The 18,835-nt window shown below is 36.4% G+C and overlaps 1 long non-coding RNA gene across 1 annotated transcript in view; it reads left to right on the top strand.

Annotated features, from left to right (window-relative positions):
- The first annotated feature begins 520 nt into the window (after positions 1-520).
- The window catches only part of LOC123822217, a 35,738-nt gene continuing 17,423 nt past the window's right edge, over positions 521-18,835 (top strand). The window contains exons 1-2 of the long non-coding RNA XR_006786239.1: positions 521-576; positions 1,338-1,527. This is a non-coding gene — a long non-coding RNA (uncharacterized LOC123822217). The remainder of the gene's footprint in view (positions 577-1,337; positions 1,528-18,835) is intronic.

The following is an 18,835-nucleotide window of genomic DNA, read 5'->3' on the forward strand; positions in this document are numbered from 1 at the left end:
AGAACCAACAATGGACTTAAAAGATGAATGGGTAAAACATTATAAAGTCACTGTCTTATGGATGTTTATATATAAATATAAATATAAAAATAGTATAAGTATAAAAGACTTAGAACAGCAAATCAAAAGTAAACCAAACTGAAAATTCACTAAAATTGGTGACTCTTTTTCTTTTAGTTTTATACTCAATTGATTTGTGCAGTAATTCTTGAGGCATATGTTTAACCCAAAATTAAAAACAAATGCAAAGTGAGGGCAAATTTCTATCTTCATTCCCCTTCCCTAAAGAAAAAAGTTAGACATATTTAATGCACACATTTCACTGAGTTGACTTATTGAAGCTGAACTGATTTAAATGGTTATAGAAGCTCTGCATATATAGATGTTAGCAAATATTGTTATAAGGGCAAATCTTGAATGGAAAGGAAATGTAATGTCCAATTTGAATGTATAGCTAGCAAACTTAGAAACAGGAGTTTCTTTTCAGCTTGTCCTAAAAATAACACCATGTTCTTTGCTTTCAGGTAGCAGGATGAAGAAGTGTCTGACAGAGCCTGACTTCCTACTATGAAAAAGGTAAGGATGAATGAAAGGAGGAATCCCTGTGAAAATTCCAACATATGATCACATATTGATCAAATCTTACCATTTAGTATTTCCATTTCTAAACTAGATTTTATTTAGCATAAATATAGTAAAAAAATGTGCTTTAATTTCAGAGGTTTTTTTTAACATAAAAACAAAAGGCAAAGCATTTGTCCTATGAGATGAATATACTTTGAGCAACATCTGCCGATCACCTTATCTTCTAAATGTGGCCTCTCTGGAGTTTATTTAATGCGGTTCATCTTCAGAAAGTTGCAGAGGAGTCCAGGAAATGCTGACAATTTTATCTACAGGAAAAGTCCTATGAAACAAAGGAAACCATTCTTAGAAGAGTTTTTTAAGCTCAGTTTAGGATAGTATAATAGAAATTAAAGCATGATTGTTATTTGCAGGTATTCCTTTAATAATTATTGCAACGGTTTTGGTCATTAAGAATACAATTGCTATGACTTCTTTATGATTTTTTATATAGGTAAAATTAGAATTTTTTCCCCTCCAGGTTTGAAATATATATTTAAAGACTCGTCCAAAGCCCCGTAGCAAGTTAGTGGCAGAACTGGCAAGTGCAAGTTTCCTGACTTTAACTCTGTCTCCGGTGCTTTTTTCCCCTCATTACATTATTTTACTTTATTTAATTTATTATGGGGAAATATATTTTGAGGAAAATAAACATAAACGGAAAAGAGTAAAATGAATTCAAACTTATGATGGCTGTTTTTTGTAATTTCCAGCACCCTGGTTTATTTCCTCCCCCTGATGTTGATGCCCCTCAGTGGACACCGACGTGTGGCCGTGTGGCCCTGGGGTTCCAGCCCTGAGCTCCTGAGTCAGACCGCAGGGGCGAAGCTGGTTCTGCCCTTCACTAGGAGTGAGACAGTGGGAGTTCGTGTCTCAGCTACCCCTCTGGAAAGTGGGACTGTGGTGAGAATTTAATGAAGTATAGTTTATTTAGAGTATTTAGAATAGTGTTTTTATATATAGTAAGTACTCCCAAATGTTTGATATTATTATATTTACTTTAAGAATTAATATTATCAAGGCCAGTGAAAGATTTATTACCCCAATTTAAAATACTAAAAAAAAACTGGGGACTGCGTGGAAGTTCCCTTTCTGGAGGAGGGCTTCTTGGTGCTCCTGTGATGTCTCTTAAAAACATTGTTAGCTCACAGTAAGGGCCATTACATGAGAAAGAGAAGGACAGTGTTTTCAATTAGTAAAAACTTCATAAACCAGGTTAATCGGCAGCTTAGTTACTAAATAATTTTTCATTGAAACTCAGGCTTTATTCTAAAAAACAGTTGTTAAATATACTGAAAAGTCCTTTTAGAGGTGGACTTCATTCTCAGAAAATAAGCATTGTGATGAATTTGGGATAAATAAACTTAAGACATGGATTAAATATTCATTAAGTATGTGAGTTTAAAAATTATTAAAGTCTTGGGAATTTGTCTTAGAAAATCTGCCAAAAACTAAGCACCATGAAAGTGGTTTCATTTTTGGTTCTGATTATAAAAGCTGATAGCTTTTTTCCCCCTTATCTAGTGAAACATATTCATAGAATTAAGGACGCATGGACTTGGAAAACATCTTTGGGATTATATGGTCTTATGCTTCTCAAACTTCTAACCACAACCTTGATTGCACAAATGTAATCCTCTACAAAAGCCAAGAGGAGCTGCATTGATTGTTGCAAGGGAGGGGACTAGAGCTGGGCCTAATCTCGCCCTGCAGAACCCAGCCCTGCAGAGTGAGTGCACACACCTCTGCTTGTATGGGCGAGGACACTGACTTTGTAGGCAATGTGTGTCTTGCTCAAAGACACCCTTGCAGACAAACAGTGGTGGGGCAAGCTCTTGAATAAATATTCTTTCTTCTGTGTCTCCTTTGATTTCACCCCATAACTGTCATAGGAAAGAATATGTTATTTAGAACCGTTAACAATCCAGATTCTTTTATCTTCTCCGCTTTTATTATAGAGTCATGTTTGATCAGGAAGTCCATTTATCTTGATATCAGTATGAGAGGCATGCCCTTAGACCAGTGCAATTCCATCCCAAAGTTGTTTAATTAATCCCTTCATTATTTACTTATTGATGATCTACTGTGTGTTGGGCATCATGCTAAGTCCTGGGACTATCTCATTGATAGATACTCCATCTTTTCCTTATAAGTATAAGAGGAATATAGAGATCAATATACATATATATTGTGTCTCTTACAGCTGCTTGCTTGGAAAGCAAAAGTTTATGTTATATATGTTGATTCTTTAAACATTAAATTTTAATCATTATATAATACTCTTTTCATGGTAAATGTAATATCTGTACTAGAAAGGTAAGGCAATTAATTTTTAAATTTTATTGTGATGTTTTTAAAGCAAAAAACTATTTCTTTGTAAATAATTTTTATTATGTAGGTAATTTACTTATTGCTGTGAGTCACAAATCTGGTGGGCTGGCGGTCCCCTGGCCTCCCTTGGATGGCTAGGTCACTGATGAGGCTGAACAACGCTGACCATGGAGGGATCCATCACTTGCAATCTAATTCAGCAGAACCCAAAGGGGTGGCGGAGTGGTGGTGGATAGTAGATGTCCTAATAGGAATACGTCTCCTTCTGTAATTACTGATGGTGAAGGTCACTGTTACTCTAGTCAAACTTGCTTTCAGCCCTAAGAGTATTTCCTCTTAGCATTAGGATTTGATTGATTAGCCATCTAGACAAAATACAAGACTTCTTTTGGCAGGGAAAATTAATTAGAGCACCAGAGACCCATGCAGCTGTGCTAGGCCTCATTTTGGGATTCTCTGAAGTCTTGAATCCTTGTTCAGATTAGAATTTGGGGTCTTGAGGATCACCTAGCTTCTCTTGTGCAAGTACATACCTAATTGTCTGCCCCCTTGGTGATAAATTGTGCCTCTCCTTATTTGTGACAGTCAATCTGGCTGTTTCTGTTTTGGTGGGCTGTCCACTGTATGGTGAACACCGTCTTAATTCATTCTACTATGTCAACCCATGTTTACTTCTCTACCAACTAAGGAGGGCATCTGATGCCCATATCATGAGCCATGTGTCTGTGCATGCTTATGTCTGAAAGCTCACTTTATTCTCTAAGTATTCTGCATAATAAAATTTGTACTGAAGACTTCATTTTCCCTAAGGGAGTCACTTGTATTGGACACATCCTTCTGCAGTAAATGACTATAAAGCTCAACAGAATATATAAGACATTACATTGATGGCATTGGAAAGCAACCAACAGAGTTAGGACCTAAGAGGGGTTATGGTCCTTGAGAAAAGAGAAGCTTATAAGCTGAACTTAAATTCTCCTTGGATTTTCCAATGAGGAGAGCATTTTCTAAATCATAGCACAGGTGAATGCAGTGTAAGAAGAATATCATTGTTGTTGGACCAAAGAGAAACAGAGAGAATTTGGGTCAAGGTGGCTAGGACAAGAGGGACACATTTCTGGAGAGGAGGAAACCACAGAAAAGTAGCCCAAATACCTGCATAGAAATTCTGCTCCAGTACTAATCTGCCCATAGGCAGGACAAAGACCCTAAGAAACCTAGCACAGAAGAACGTCTGGATGGCCAGGTAACTGATCTGGGGTATTTGTAACCACACAGTGCTGGGGAGAAAGAGAGGAATTCAATGCTGCCAAGGTAGAGGGGCACTGGTAGACATGCTCAGGGGTTCAGTGAGACCATGTCTGTCAAGTGCTGAGAAAAGGCACCTTACCCCAGGAAAACTGATACAGACCAGCCCTTATAGAGCTTTGAGTCAGGCCCAGATAGGATCAGGTCATCTACCAGAATCTTCTTATTATTAATGCCAGCAAAAATTTAATTCTCTTTGAAGGAATATATCATTCAGAGACCCCATAATATTCACCATTCAATGAAAAATTATAAGGCATACTATAAAACAAGAAGAAATAACCAAAACCCAAGAGAAAAAAGACAATAAACCCATTGGTGATTTAGACATCGCAGTGATCGGATACTTTAAAAAACTGATTAATAAGATCAAGAAAATGTGAAAATGATGTGCAAAAGAAATGAAAAGATGGATAACTTTGACAGAGAACTGGAATCTATTTAAATTAATCAAATGGGTATTCTTGAACTGAAAAATATAATATTTAACAATAAACAATTTAGATGTTTTGAACAGACAGAGGAACACTGGGTTTCAACCAGAAAATAGGTAGAAATAAGCTAGGATGCAAGAGAAAACAGAATAGAGCATCAAACACATGTGGTACAAAAACTGTCTTCGGAGGTCCCTGTTCTCCAGAAAGAGACTTCACACTTAGAAGCTTTCTTCCAGAAATTGGGTGCTATTAGAAACATACTTAGACACATCTAATTCTATTGCTGATGCAGATCATTTGAGATTTCAAGGGAACTTAAGGAATTGAGGGATAGTTTTGTTAACTTTAAATTTTAATGGAAAATCTGTTTTCTGTAAATGGTATCATTGCCCAAATTTGAAAACTTCTGTAAAGAGAGCAGAGTACAAGGTTCTGGGGAATGGGAATAATCTGGATCAAGTTTTCTTCCTGTAAGAAAAAATATAATGTCATAAGATAAATTAATATTCCCATCTTTTAGTTCTTTCTTATTCTGGTTTTCATTTCAGAACGATTTGGCTCATTAGCAGGTCCCTGCCCCCTCCGCCTTCTCCTGTTTTCTTTGCTGCCCACTTCTGATCTGTTCACTGCTCGTGCTCCTGGCTCTTTTACTGTATTAAAAGTCTATAAGGTTTTCCATTTCTGGAAAGTTAGGCGGAGAGCAGAAGCTTTGATCCAAATCTTTGTAATTTGCGGCACGAGAACTCTTTCACTAGCTGCCATGCATCTTTTATGGGTTTTAAACTGTTTTTCTTGAGACTTTTGTGCATTGCCAGTAGACCCACCCTGACACTGTTGGGGAACAATAATATCCTCTGACAGTAGTCTTATTGGTGCCTTAGAAAAAGATAAAAATATGGAAGGTGGATTTATGAAATGGTAATGAAAAGTGGATCACGTATTTTGTCTCTTCCCTATTCACTGATTTTCAACTAAAATTAACCAAAAACCAATGTTTCATAAAACCTTGGCTACTTTATGTTATCTGGAAATGGCTTTAGACCTAGAAATAACATTGTGTTTCCTCCCTCCCCTACCTTTTTGCTACCCAATCTCCTCCCAAACTTTGGTGATAAAGAGGTTTCCTCCTGACACCCAGTAACATATGAATCCAAATGCAGATGACTGATTACCTTACAACTCTGCTGATGCACTCTAAGGGTATGGTTATTTCTTGATTATAAATTGCTTTCACAGATGTTATGTCATGTAAATTTTTAAAAAGATTTTATTCATTTATTTTTAGAGAGGGAAGGGAGGGGGGAGAGAGAGAGAGAGAGAAACATCAATGTGTGGTTGCTGGGGGCTGTGGCCTGCAACCCAGACATATGCCCTGACTGGGAATTGAACCTGTGATGCTTTGGTTTGCAGCCCGAGCTCAATCCACTGAGCTACACCAGCCAGGGCTCATGTGAATTTTTAAAAATTGTGTGAATTTGGAAGAGTAGTATTCTTCTTATCTCACAGTGAGGAAACTAATGTACAGGAAGAAGTAACTCACCCAAGGCAATAGCTAGTAAGCACTAAAGCCAGGACTCATGCTTTTGTTGCTATTCAGTATTGACACCCTTACCTAGAAGGTTTGGATGGACTGGTAGTGGATGCAGGGAGCATTATTATTAAAATGCTTTTATAGTATAAAACGAGACCATTACAACCTTAAACACCATACTAGGTATAGACTATACTTTTGAAAACTGTCCTAGTGATGGTGGAAGAGAGGTGTTCTATGTTACAGAAGCCTTTTACAGTGTGAATTGAATCCCCAAATCCTTCCGGCAAGTGATATAAGACAAAAGTTTTAGAAATTTGTACTGATCTTAAAAAAAGAGGAAATGAATACCTATATGTGGTTTGCAAGCTCAGGAGAATATTCTTAGGAATATGCTATAGTGGTTTGTGCAAATTAGATGACATTCTAAACCAGAAAGGGCTTTGTAGATCTAGTTATTTAAGCAATCCACCAATAGGATGCCAGACACTTAAGCATGTTCTATGTGAGCACCTTATGTTAAAATCATAGTGAGAGACTTCAGAATGGGTCTCATTTCTATATGTCTTATTAACAGGGGAAGTAACTAACCTTATTCCATTCCATCATTTTAAAAAATGTTCATAGAGTGAACAGCCTTGGAAGATGAAGATAGTGTATCCCTCCAAAGAAAAGAGGAAGCATGTTCACTGTTTAGTATAAAAGATTCAGATTCCCCAAACTCAGAGTCCCTCTCTTATAACATACATACAGAAGTCTCCTGACCCTCTTCGTGTTACCCTATGTGAACTGGTACTTCAGGAATCGGTTCAAGGAAATTTTGGCTACCTCCTCGACTGCTAAGAGTAATAAAGTCACTTGTCTCGAATCCAGATATGGGGTGCCTTCTTCCAGCATCTATAAAAGGATGACAGTGTTATAACTTAAGTATTAGCTTGCAAATAGCCTTCATAGTCCTGACAAGTCACAAGGGTCCTCCCCCTTGCACAGTCTCTGGCCTAGCACAAAACAGAATCAACACCACAGCAAAACCACAGGGCATTTTGAGTCCATGCCTATGCAGTTTCCTGCATCTTATGTATTTCTAGTAGAATGATTCTGGCTTTTTACAATGGACCATTTCCTGTGGATCCCAGAGATGTAGTTGGTAGAAAGCAATTAGCACATAATGACATTTCAGAGAATTTGGGGACTTTCAGATAATTCACTGCTGCTCTTCCTCTCCTGACTTCCGTGTCTGTAAGACCAGCCTTGAGCAACATGGGATATAGGTCTTTAGTCTGAGGAGCTGCTTTTACTTTTTCATTTTATTGCTCAATATGTTTGGGAATTATCCTAACTGTTCTCCACTAGACTTGATTTTCATCCTTCACTCAGTACTAGGCTTCCACTTCTGAATAAACTTCCAATTCACTTTTGTATGATAATTTTTATCATGGTAAATGATTTCTATGTCTTGATTTTTTTTATGATGATGAACAATAACACAAGAAACCATATCTGATGAGATTTATGTTCATTTAAGATGGGGGATTTTTCTTTAGCATTGTGGGTTAAGTAGGGTCCAGGCATGGGTAGGAAAGTTCTCCAAGCTTGGGCTCTCTTCTTGTTAAAGGTTAATGTGATTTCCCAAGAGTTAGTGCTGCCCAATAACATTGACATTCGCTTCTATACCTGACCCCCCTTATTTATGCTAACTGTCCTCAGGGAGTGGACCTTAGTTTGGTCCCACTAACTTATGCTCCACTATTCCTCCACAATTCCTCCATAATTCTACCTTCTCTCTTCCAAGTCTCCAGTAAGTCACCCATTTGATTCTGGGAGTTGGTCAGACCAGATAAATATTTGTAAAATGATTGCATAAAGATATTTGTCTTTTTAACCTTTTTTTGAGCTCTTCAATCTGATTAAGACCTTGATTTCCCCAATAAGAAAGCACATAGAAAGAGGAATAGTAATGCTACAGGTGATACAATAATCTTAATCATAATAATGACACTGGCTGCATACTTACTATATACCAGATACTATGCCAAGTCTTCACATGTATTACCACATTTAATCATCACAGAATTACTATATGATTATCAGTATTTTGCAGATAAAAACATCGGCACAGAGAGACTTTATATTTTTTTAAAAGTCATACAGTGATAAGACTAAGATTCTTCTGCCTCCTAAGGGCCAGAACATCTGCTACACATGTTACATACTTAAAGAAGAAAGCTGAACTGTTACTTTTGGGTGAGCCTGACTTAAATCAGTCATAAAAATGCTCTCTTTATCCCAGGTGATAAATGAGTCATCAAGAAATGCACTTAAGGAGAGAATCTTAAAAGCATCAAGAGAAAAGGAGACAGTTACCTACAAAGGAGTGTCCATAAGACTTTCAGCTGATTTCTGAAAAGAAACCTTACAGGCAAGAAGGGGCTGGAAAGAAGTATTCCAAGTTATGAAAGGCAAGGACCTACATCCAAGATTACTCTACCCAGAAAAGCTACCAGTTAGAATGGAAGGGTAGATAAAGTGCTTCCCAGATAAGGTCAAGTTAAAGGAGTTTATCCTCATCAAGCCATTATTACATGAAATGTTAAAGGGACTTATCTAAGAAAAAGAAGATAAAAAATATGAACAGTAAAATGACAACAAACTCACAACTATTAAGGACCGAACCCCAAAAGAAACAAAAACAAAAACGAATTAAGCAAACAACAGGAACAGAATCACAGAAATGGAGATCACATGGAGGTTATCAGCAGGGCAGTGGGAGAGGGATAGAGGGGGAAAAGGTACAGGGAATAAGAAGCATAAATGGGAGTACAAAATAGACAAGGGGAGGTTAAGAACAGTACAGGAAATATAGAAGCCAAGGAACTTATATGTACGACCCATGGACATGAACCAAAGGCGGGGGTATGCAGGGCGGAGGGGAATAAAGGGGGGAAAATAGGACAACTGTAATAGCATAATCAATAAAATATATTTAAAAATGAAAAGAAATGCACTTGAAAACTTAGAAGGTCAGAACCAGGTCAGAAAACCTGGCCCTTGTTTAGAGCAAGCTATAGGTGTTCTCATTCAATTCCTCATTTATGGATAGATCTCCCTCTCACACCAACTAGGTGATTAATTAATTTATTCTAAAAATATATATTGAAACCTGACTTGGTTGATAGCACTTTCCTTTAAGGATTCTGGCTAAGTGAAGTAATTTTTGTGGGAGAAGGAGAGCATCTATTGTGGACCGCCCTGAGGTCAGGAGTTTCTGCCAGGGAATGGGAGGAAGATCCAGTAGCTGTAAGGGGCCATGAGATGAGACTGGGGAACTTTCATTGCGTCTAAGTTCCTGAGGGCAGAGACTGCGTGTTTCCAGTCTACTGCCCAGTCTACTGCCTGACACACATGAGTTGCTTCATATATGTGGTCCAGTTCAATTAAAATAGCAGGCTTCTCAGATGGGTTTTTATTTATTTAGCCTTAATCATTCTGGAATTTTACTTATTAAGTAGTTGTCTGGAATAATATTGGGTATATTGCTTTATTACGAATGTTTGGATATTTGATTAAACATGACTAAGTTGCAGTTTCTGCTCTTTCTTTTTCTTTAACCAGAAAATAACCTCATCATTCACCACATCTCATATCCTTTAGTACTGTATTTTGGATCAGAGCAGGTTTTTTTATTTTTTTTTCTCTTTACTCCTGAGGTTCAGAGAATATCATAGAAAAACTTCTTACCTGTGACTAAACAGTGTAAAAAAGCGTACATAGTCTCCTAGATTAGTCATGGTCTGCTAGGTTAGTCATAGTCTGCTAGATGACTTAAGAAATTGACACTTTTTGAAAGTTTTTGACCTTTCATGGTCTGACTTAATGAGTTTTGTTTTTTTCTTCTTTTTAAAAGTGAAACACCTGAGATACCTATCAAAGAATAAATAAATATAGCTTCACAAATATTTCTATGGTACACTCCAGGATGGAGACTTAACTTCTGGACATCATGGAAGATAGTGGCGTTTTCCTTTTGCCTTATCAAAATTCCTCCTAACTGGATGATCTGCACTGCAAATTTGCTTTCTCATCTCTGGCTGTTATGTGAGTTTGTGCTGTACAATTTACTTCATATTATTTGAGAACTTGTGAGTATTAGAAGAAGAGGAAACCATGAAAATTATGGGTTCTTAGTTCACTACTCTAACAAATATTTACCGAATGCCAACAAAAACAGTATTTACTGCATGAGCGGAAAACAGAAAGACACAGTTTTTGCCTCCTCAGAATTTATTGTGTATGGTTTGTATTGTTGTATCCATATTTGTATTGTAAGTGAATGTAAAATTAGAGCTATGATCAATGCTTTGAAGGTATGTGCATGACAGCGTAAGTGTAAATATTAGGGAGGATGATCCAGTCAGGGAGGTCAGGAAGGGTCTTTCTGAGGAAGTGGTGGCTGAGCTGAGGTCAAGTTCAGTTGTTAACCAGATGAAAGGAGCCCCGTGGTGGGGATATGAAGCAACTCAGTTCAGTTCAGTTCACTGAATGTTTATAGAACACGTACCATATGCCAGACCCTATGCTTAGGTGCTGGGAAGTAAAAACCGAATGAAACATGGTCTTTGCCCCCATAAATAACTCACTATAAAGAGTTTCATTGTTCTGTAATTCATAAACTAGGACAGTCACTTTGTATGTATTTGTTTTGCTTCTCTATAGTTTGAGTTTCCTTTGTGTCAGAATTACCTCAGCTGGGCAAGCCCCTCCCAAGAGATCAAACACAGTCTTTTTGTTATGGAGTCAGAGCTTAACAAACGTGCATAGTCTGTTAACTTAAAAGCCCAACTATCCTAGGCTTTACCACGCACTGAACATGGTCCCCCAGCAGAGCCCGTGTCTGTCTCGGAGCCTGCCAACAGAGTGGCTCCAGGAAGGAAGCTCGGCTGCCACTGAACAAGAGACCCATTATTACTTTATCTCTCTCTTTTTTAACCGTTAACTAACAAGACTGAATTATTAACCCAGCCATAGAAACGAATAATAAACACACTGTATGTGCACTTGATTGATCTGTTTTCATGTTGAGTATTACTCGGACCTGGAGCACAAACTCCTGTGGCACACATACGAAGGGTCAAGGGTATAAACAAAGAGGGGATGCTGTCACACCCTCGGAAACAGAACAGGACAACAAAAGAGCACACAGTAGTGCTGGGTTTTTGCTTCAGACTATAGAGCAGGTCCCCACTCACCACACCTGCCGAAAGCGCGTTCCACACCTGTCCTGCGCCCTCTCCACAAAGGTCCGGGCCCGCTCAGCACCCTTCTGCCTGTGATCCTGGCAGAGCTCCTCACTGATTCTTGCTCTGGTCTCGGTGGACACCTTGCCGCAGGGCTAGTTTTGAGCAATGTGTCCTCTGCTCTTCTGTTTAACCAAGTCTGGGTTCCTGTGGCACCAAGCCCGAGGTAGCCAGGGTGCCACCCTGAGCACCAGGCTGCCTGGCCTGCACCTTTAGCTAGGACTGCCAGACCTCCACAAAGGGAGGGATGAGGGTGTCGTTCTATGTCTCAGTTCTGCCATCTCATTTCCTTATTTTCTCACTTTTCCCCTTTTTTTTTTTTTTTTTTTGCAGGGCTTCACGTACAGCGTTTATAAGGTAGTGTAAACATTGTGTACTATCAAGGCTCTCTCGTCCTGACTACAAGTCCTAAATACATGTTTCCTTTTTCTTCTGTGTTTTATCATCATCAACATCATCATTATTATTGTCTTCTTTTTGAGGGTTGATTTATTAGGAGGCAAGTAATATTTCCAGGTTCTGTAAGAGGATGTTTACATATTGCATCACTAGGTGCCTTGTCCAACTTTACATCTTTTCCTTTATCACGGGGCAATCAAATAGAAAAGAGCAATAGTTGCCAAGTTTTCTTTCTTAATTGAATAAGTACAATCAACATTGTACAGATCCAATAAAGATGTTAATGAACTGGTTGAATATTAGTAGTTTGAGTTTATCGTTAGGTTTTAGTTTTGAATGCAGGAAGAAATTAAGTTAGAGACAGCAGCAGTTAGTGGCCTTTTGGAAAATGCAAAATATACGTACATACCCACAGTCCATAAAACTTTTGAGACTTTGCTTTTGCAAATTCATTGTGTGTTCTGTCTTCAATTTCACACTCTTCCTTTGAGGAGTTATTATCAGTCCTGTTCCTGAGAGCTGTGATTTTTGCCTAAGATTTCTAAATGAACGTGGGGAATAACATTATCAGACTGTCTAGCGAGTTGTTTGTGCTATCTCCTTTCCAGACTATTCTATAAAAAGGAATTTACATGAGTACCATTTGACCATTGAATAACTGTCTCTGCTTATTTTTTTTTCTGGAAATATTATTAACAATATACTTTAGCAATGATCTAGCTCAAGATATTCTCATGTTATTTTGGAGCAAGTTGGGAGTGACTCATAGCACATTGGGCGGCCAAGCTATGGTTAACTGGTGGTCAAGTTAGGAAATTCTGTTCCCAATAACTCTCCTTTTCTTAGCCCAGAACACCTCTCCACTCAGTTTTTTTCTTCTGATTCGTCACACTCATAGCCTCTGCTTGGTGTTTTCAGACCAAAAGTAGAAGCAGTGACATGCCATAATAAGTATTGTTCCTATTGCACTTCCAGCTTAGCTAAAAACAGGAAATACAGGACATTTCGTGGAAAAGCCCGCTTTTGTGATATTTCCAACCCAAGAGGTTTGGATCAACTTTGGTTGAGTGTCTGAACTTTTGGCTTCTTACTTACAGTAAACTTTTTAACTTAAGAATTTTAGCACCATTTCTACTTATAAGAGGATGCCTTCCATATTTAGATTATGCTGACACATGAGTTTACTTTTAAACCATTTTTTAAATTTATATTGGGATGTACTTGTAGCCAAAAAGGTGCATAAGAACCTTGTGTGATTCATAAGATTTAAAGCATTTAAAGTTGAAAGAGTTATATTTTCATAGTTTCAAGACTTTACTTACTTATGGGACAGTTTCTTTAAAAAGAGATCTATTATTCTAAGGCTTTGCTCATTAAGTGAATATATGATACAGAAATTTGCTAGGTAACATAAATCCAGAAGCAAAAATTCCAGGTTAGGTAAAATAGTTTGATGACTCTTTTGGTATGGAATATCAGGACCTACCAGAAAAATAAATCTAAATTACTCTGCACTCTAATAATCAACCAACTGATTTTTAGTAATCCTAGGAGACACAGGGAGTTTACAGTTGGAACTTCATGTAGACCATATCTCTTTAAAGTTTTATCAAGGTAAAAATCTAATTAGATAGATTAGCAAAAGAAGCCACATATGGTTACATTTATGTGATTCCAGTCCAATAAGGTTAGTTTGGGAAACTCACTTTGTTATTTTCCAGTGTCAGGGAGGGTCCTAATCTTTCTCGGTCTCTTCTGTGTTTTGTGACTGTGTGTATTAGCCATAATGAATTGAATGGATTGCATTGTTTCATTTGTTCTGTTCTGATTCAGCCATCTACTGGGATTCTAGAAACCATTTATTCTGGTCTTTAAGCATGATAAATGGTCACATGAACTATAATTCCAGATTGAGTTAAGTAAGTTTTTTTCGATTACTTTCATAATATACTATTTGCTACATTTCTTTCACCTTTGATTTTGTATTAAAGGCAAGTCATCTCAAGAAAGGAAGATGAAAAAATAATAATGTCAAAGAACATTAGATAACAGAGTCATTTTCAGAGAAATCAGATCCCTTTAGCTTTAACCCTTATTCAGAAAGGAATTTAATTCAATGTTTGTTGAAGTTCTGAAATGACCGAATAGTTCCCTTTATTCTATGTCTTCTTGCTTCCATTTAGCTGGAATGTACTGGACAGGATTAGAAATGACTGTTCTTTCATTTTTTATGGTTTAGACTAAAAGCAAAGTGCCAGAGTTCTTAAAGTAATCTCTCTTTATGAGATTCCAAGTGTTGTGCAGACTTAGAAGGTGGAGACAGCATTTAGGTTTTTAAAATTTTATCAAGCTGTATATAACATACTGAGCTTTTAAAGTTTTGCTCATGGTCAGATGACAATACAAGCTTCCATCCTCAGGTCAGCCCTCCTCCCCTTACTTTTTTCCAAAGCAAGAAAATCAAAGTAAAAGACAGCTAATACCTGTTAACATGCTGCCTAAGCCAAACATTTTTCTATTGTGTCTGTATCACATGATATCCATTTCCCCCCTTAATTCTTGGAATAATATCATTCACAATTTAAGATCTTACATTTCAGATTTTAAGGCTCTAGCCGAATAACACTGGATGAGTTGGAAAGCCCTAATAGTGAATTTATAAAGAAAATGTTGACAGGGCTTGAATTCTCGTAGTGCTGGTGAGTACCATGATTATAATAATGGTTTCCTTTTAAACTCTTCCATCAAATGTTCCAAACAGTGGAATTTGTAGTTTTTCCTTTGGTCCAGAGATCAAAAACATGAACAATTTTACATTTCTAAGGTTGGACAGCGTGTGTGTTTCCACAATTTCTGTGGGAAAGCAATCCGCCCTTTCTCAGTTTTATTAAAAACCACCATCTTGGCTTCAATATGTGCCATTACAAGCACTTTCATTACGTCTCATATCTCCTTTTAGGAAGTTGAAGTCTGCCTCCTGCTTTTTTTTCTCTTATTGACTTTCCAAGACTACATACTGTAAGTGAATAGTGGTTTAAAAAATTGAAGATAGGGTAACATAGTGGTTAAAAGGGTAAACAAATGTGAGAGACGGATTGTTTGAGGTCATAGCCTTTCTCTACCATTAGTAGCTATGTGATCTAGGCAAATTACATAACTCTAAGCCTTAGTTTCCCCATCTATAAAGTGTGTATACTAATAGTATTTGCCTTCTAAGGCTTTTGTAAGGTTAGAAAAGGTAATAATGCTAAGCGACTGGATCACAGTAAATTCTCAACAGTTGGTGCCATTGCCCGTTGTTCTACTTTCTTTTTAACAGAGAGTTTGGAAATATTTTCTAGTAGTAATTACTGTTTTACTAAGATGATTTTATTTTGTACCAAGCATGTTTTAGTGTTTCTATTTCAGAATAAAATGAATTAAACTGGATTCATTCAACATCTTTACTGAGTACCCACTGTGTGCCAGTTGACCAAACAGGTTTTTCCTTCAAAGATCTCATCACATAGCTACTGTCTTTGTGTGTTGGGATCATCCTTACATTAGAAGGAAAGCCATTTTAAAGGTTGAGCTGAATGGGCTCAAGATTTTGGTCTTCTGTAGAATGTAACATATTTTTTTATTAATGTGGACTATACAGTTTAAGTTGCAGGAAAAAGTTTATTATAACTCAAATAACCCAGAATCTCCAAGACCTAATACAGGGAATGTTAATAAATGTCGTATTTCTTTTTGAAGTAATTTTTGTTCACAAGTAATCTGTGCTTCTCCTCGCAATGTCTACCAAAGTCAAACCTAAAGAGTATTCTTGTAATTCAATTATCTATATATTTTTAAAGATTTTCTTTATTTATCTCTCTCGAGAGAAGGGAGGGAGATAGATAGAGAGAGAAAGAGAGAAACATCAATGTGTGGTTCCTGGGGGTCATGGCCTGCAACCCAGGAATGTACCCTGGCTGGGAATTGAACCTGTGACACTTTGGTTCACAGCCCGTGTTCAATCCACTGAGCTACGCCAGCCAGGGCTTCAATTATCTATATTTTGAGAGAGGCTTTGAAATTTCTGTCTTTTTAAAATTGTTGTTCAAGTACAATTGTCTCAATTTTCCTGCCTCCACTTTCCTTCATCCCACTCACCCCACCTTCAATCCTTCCCTTCTTTGGCTTTGTCCATGGGTCCTTTATACATGTTCCTTGATGACACTTAAGTACCTAGGAATAAACCTAACCAAGAAGGTAAAAGACCTATACTTAGAAAACTACACGACACTGAAGAAAGAAATTAAGGAAGACACAAACAAATGGAAGCATGTACTGTGTTCATGCACTGGAAGAATTAACATCATCAGAATGTCCATAGTACCCAAAGCAATTTATAGATTCAGTGTAATCCCTATTAAAATACCAATGACATATTTCACAGATATAACACAAACATTTCAAAAATTTATATGGAACTATAAATGACCCCAAATAGCTGCAGCAATTTTGAGAAACAAGAACAAAGAAGGAGGAATCACAATACCTGATATTAAACTATATTGTAAGACCTCTGTAATCAAAACAGTCTGACATTGTCATAAGAATAGACACATAGATCAATGGAACAGAATAGAAAGCCCAGAAATAAACCCAACCCTCTACGGTCAATTAATATTTGACAAAGGGGGCAGAAGCATAAAATGGAGTAAAAATAGCCTCTTCAACAAATGGTGTTGGGACATCTGGACATGCAAAGAGAAAGAAAGAAAGAAAGAAAGAAAGAAAGAAAGAAAGAAAGAAAGAAAGAAAGAAAGAAAGAAAGAAAGAAAGAAAGAAAGAAAGAAAGCTCAACCACCAACTTACACAATACACAAAAATAAAGATGTATAAAAGACTTAAATATAAGTCACCACACCATAAAAGTCCTAGAAGGGAACATAGGCAGGAAAATCTCAGATATTCAACACAGCAATATTTTCACTGATATGTCCCCTAGAGCAAGGAGGCATAAAAGGAATGAATTTCTTTTAAAAACAACAATATTTTTAAATGGAAAAGAGCAGTGTGCTTTAGGATTTAGTGTTATTTAGATTTTTTTTTCTCACAATAAGAATAATTGAGGCCTTAAGTAGAGGAAATTTTAACTGAGTCCTACCTTAAGCACTTACTTGTTTTTTACTTATTTATTCAGAGGTTATTTTTTCTATGACCTTGAAGTAATTTACAAACAAAACAAACAAAAGAATACAGCTACAAAATGATTAATACAGAATTTTCTAATAGTAGAAAAATAGAAGGAGAGGAAGAATAGAAATATGCAAGTAGTAACTCTACATGGTCGCTGTTGCCCTGCTTTAGATTTTGCATTTCTTTTACTGGGCTGAACGTACACTGAACTGCTGTAATTTCTGAAGAGAACGATTGTAATTCTGGAGTCTTTTTAATCAAATAATGCAATAAACACTTTTGGAACACCTATTGAGTTCATTATTACCCTATGCACATCAACCATTTATGTTGGAAGAATTCAATCGTTACGTCTCAACTCTCACTAATTTGGTTTATCCATTTAACAACACATATTTTTGTATATTATTTTCAAGACAGTGAGTATGGGAAATGGGTTGGGCTTTTTCTATTTTATGATAAATTATGATGTTCACTGTAGGGTTTTTCTGTTTGTTTTGTTTTCATAGCTATCTTTTATCAGATTATGGAAGTTCTCTCTATTCCTAGATTAAGAATTTTTTCCTATCATTACTGAATGTCAAGTTTTATAAAATAATTTTATTTTAATTTTTATTTTATTTTTAATTTCTGTAAGTTTGTTGAATTTTATTAATAGGTTTTAATTACTAAATCACCCGTGCCTTTCTGGGGGAAGCCCATTTTGGCTGTAGTATGTTTTTCCTTTTTTTTATTCATCTGGATTTAATTTGCTTATAGTTTGTGTATGATTTTTGTATCTATGTTCATGGGAGAGTTGGCTTGTTCTTGTGGTGTCCCCTATAAAATTCTTGTCAGATTTTGATATCAACATGCTGTCCTCATAAAATGAGATGGGAAATGTTCCCTTGTTTCCTTTCTTTCGAAGACTTTGTGTAAGATTGGTGTTATTTCTTAAAGGTTTTGAGGAATCACTGATGAAACCTCGGCATGAAGTTTTCTTCTTGGGAGAGAATTTACCGATTTAATTTCTTTTGTAGATATAGTACTATTCAGATTTTTCCTTTTTTCTTATGTCAATTTTTTCTTCTTTCCTTCCTTCCTCCCTTCCATCTTTCCTTTCTTCTATCCATCCATCCAGCCCTTATTTCTCCTTTCTATAGTTCTATTTTTAAAACTTTTTAAAATATATAATGAATGTATAGTATCTTTTAATAAATATATAGTATCTATGTTATTCTGGAACTTACTTTACTTTTTAGTAATATATCCTGGATTTTTTTATATCAGTGTCTTTAAGGCATCCTCATTCTTTTCATGGCTGCATAACATTCCATAGTCTGCAATCACCATATTTTATTTAATGAATTTCCTATTGAGGAATATTTAGATTATTTCCAATTTTTTACTGTTATAAACAATAATTTAAGAAACATTATTGCATATATATATCTGAATGTTTACATAGAAGTATTTCTGTTTCATCTTACTTTTATTTTTTAATTTCTTAGTAGTAAGTAGATCCATCATAAACCAAAACAAATAGATTATAGATTATTGCTTCTACTGAAGAAAAAAAGGGAGAAGAGCTAGAGAAATACAGTGGAGTTAGGACTAACAGGACATGCTGATGAATTCCATATGGAAATTAGAAGAAGGCTAGTTTATAAATATTTTAAGTATTCTATGGGTTACTTATAAATTCTAATGGCAACATATTAACTGGGTACTTTTCAATTCTTACCTCAACCTTCATAAATTAA

Source organism: Phyllostomus hastatus, unplaced genomic scaffold (genome assembly GCF_019186645.2).
Source record: "Phyllostomus hastatus isolate PE091 unplaced genomic scaffold, TTU_PhHast_1.1 phas_contig_40, whole genome shotgun sequence".
In the NCBI taxonomy this organism is placed as follows: Eukaryota; Metazoa; Chordata; class Mammalia; order Chiroptera; family Phyllostomidae; genus Phyllostomus; species Phyllostomus hastatus.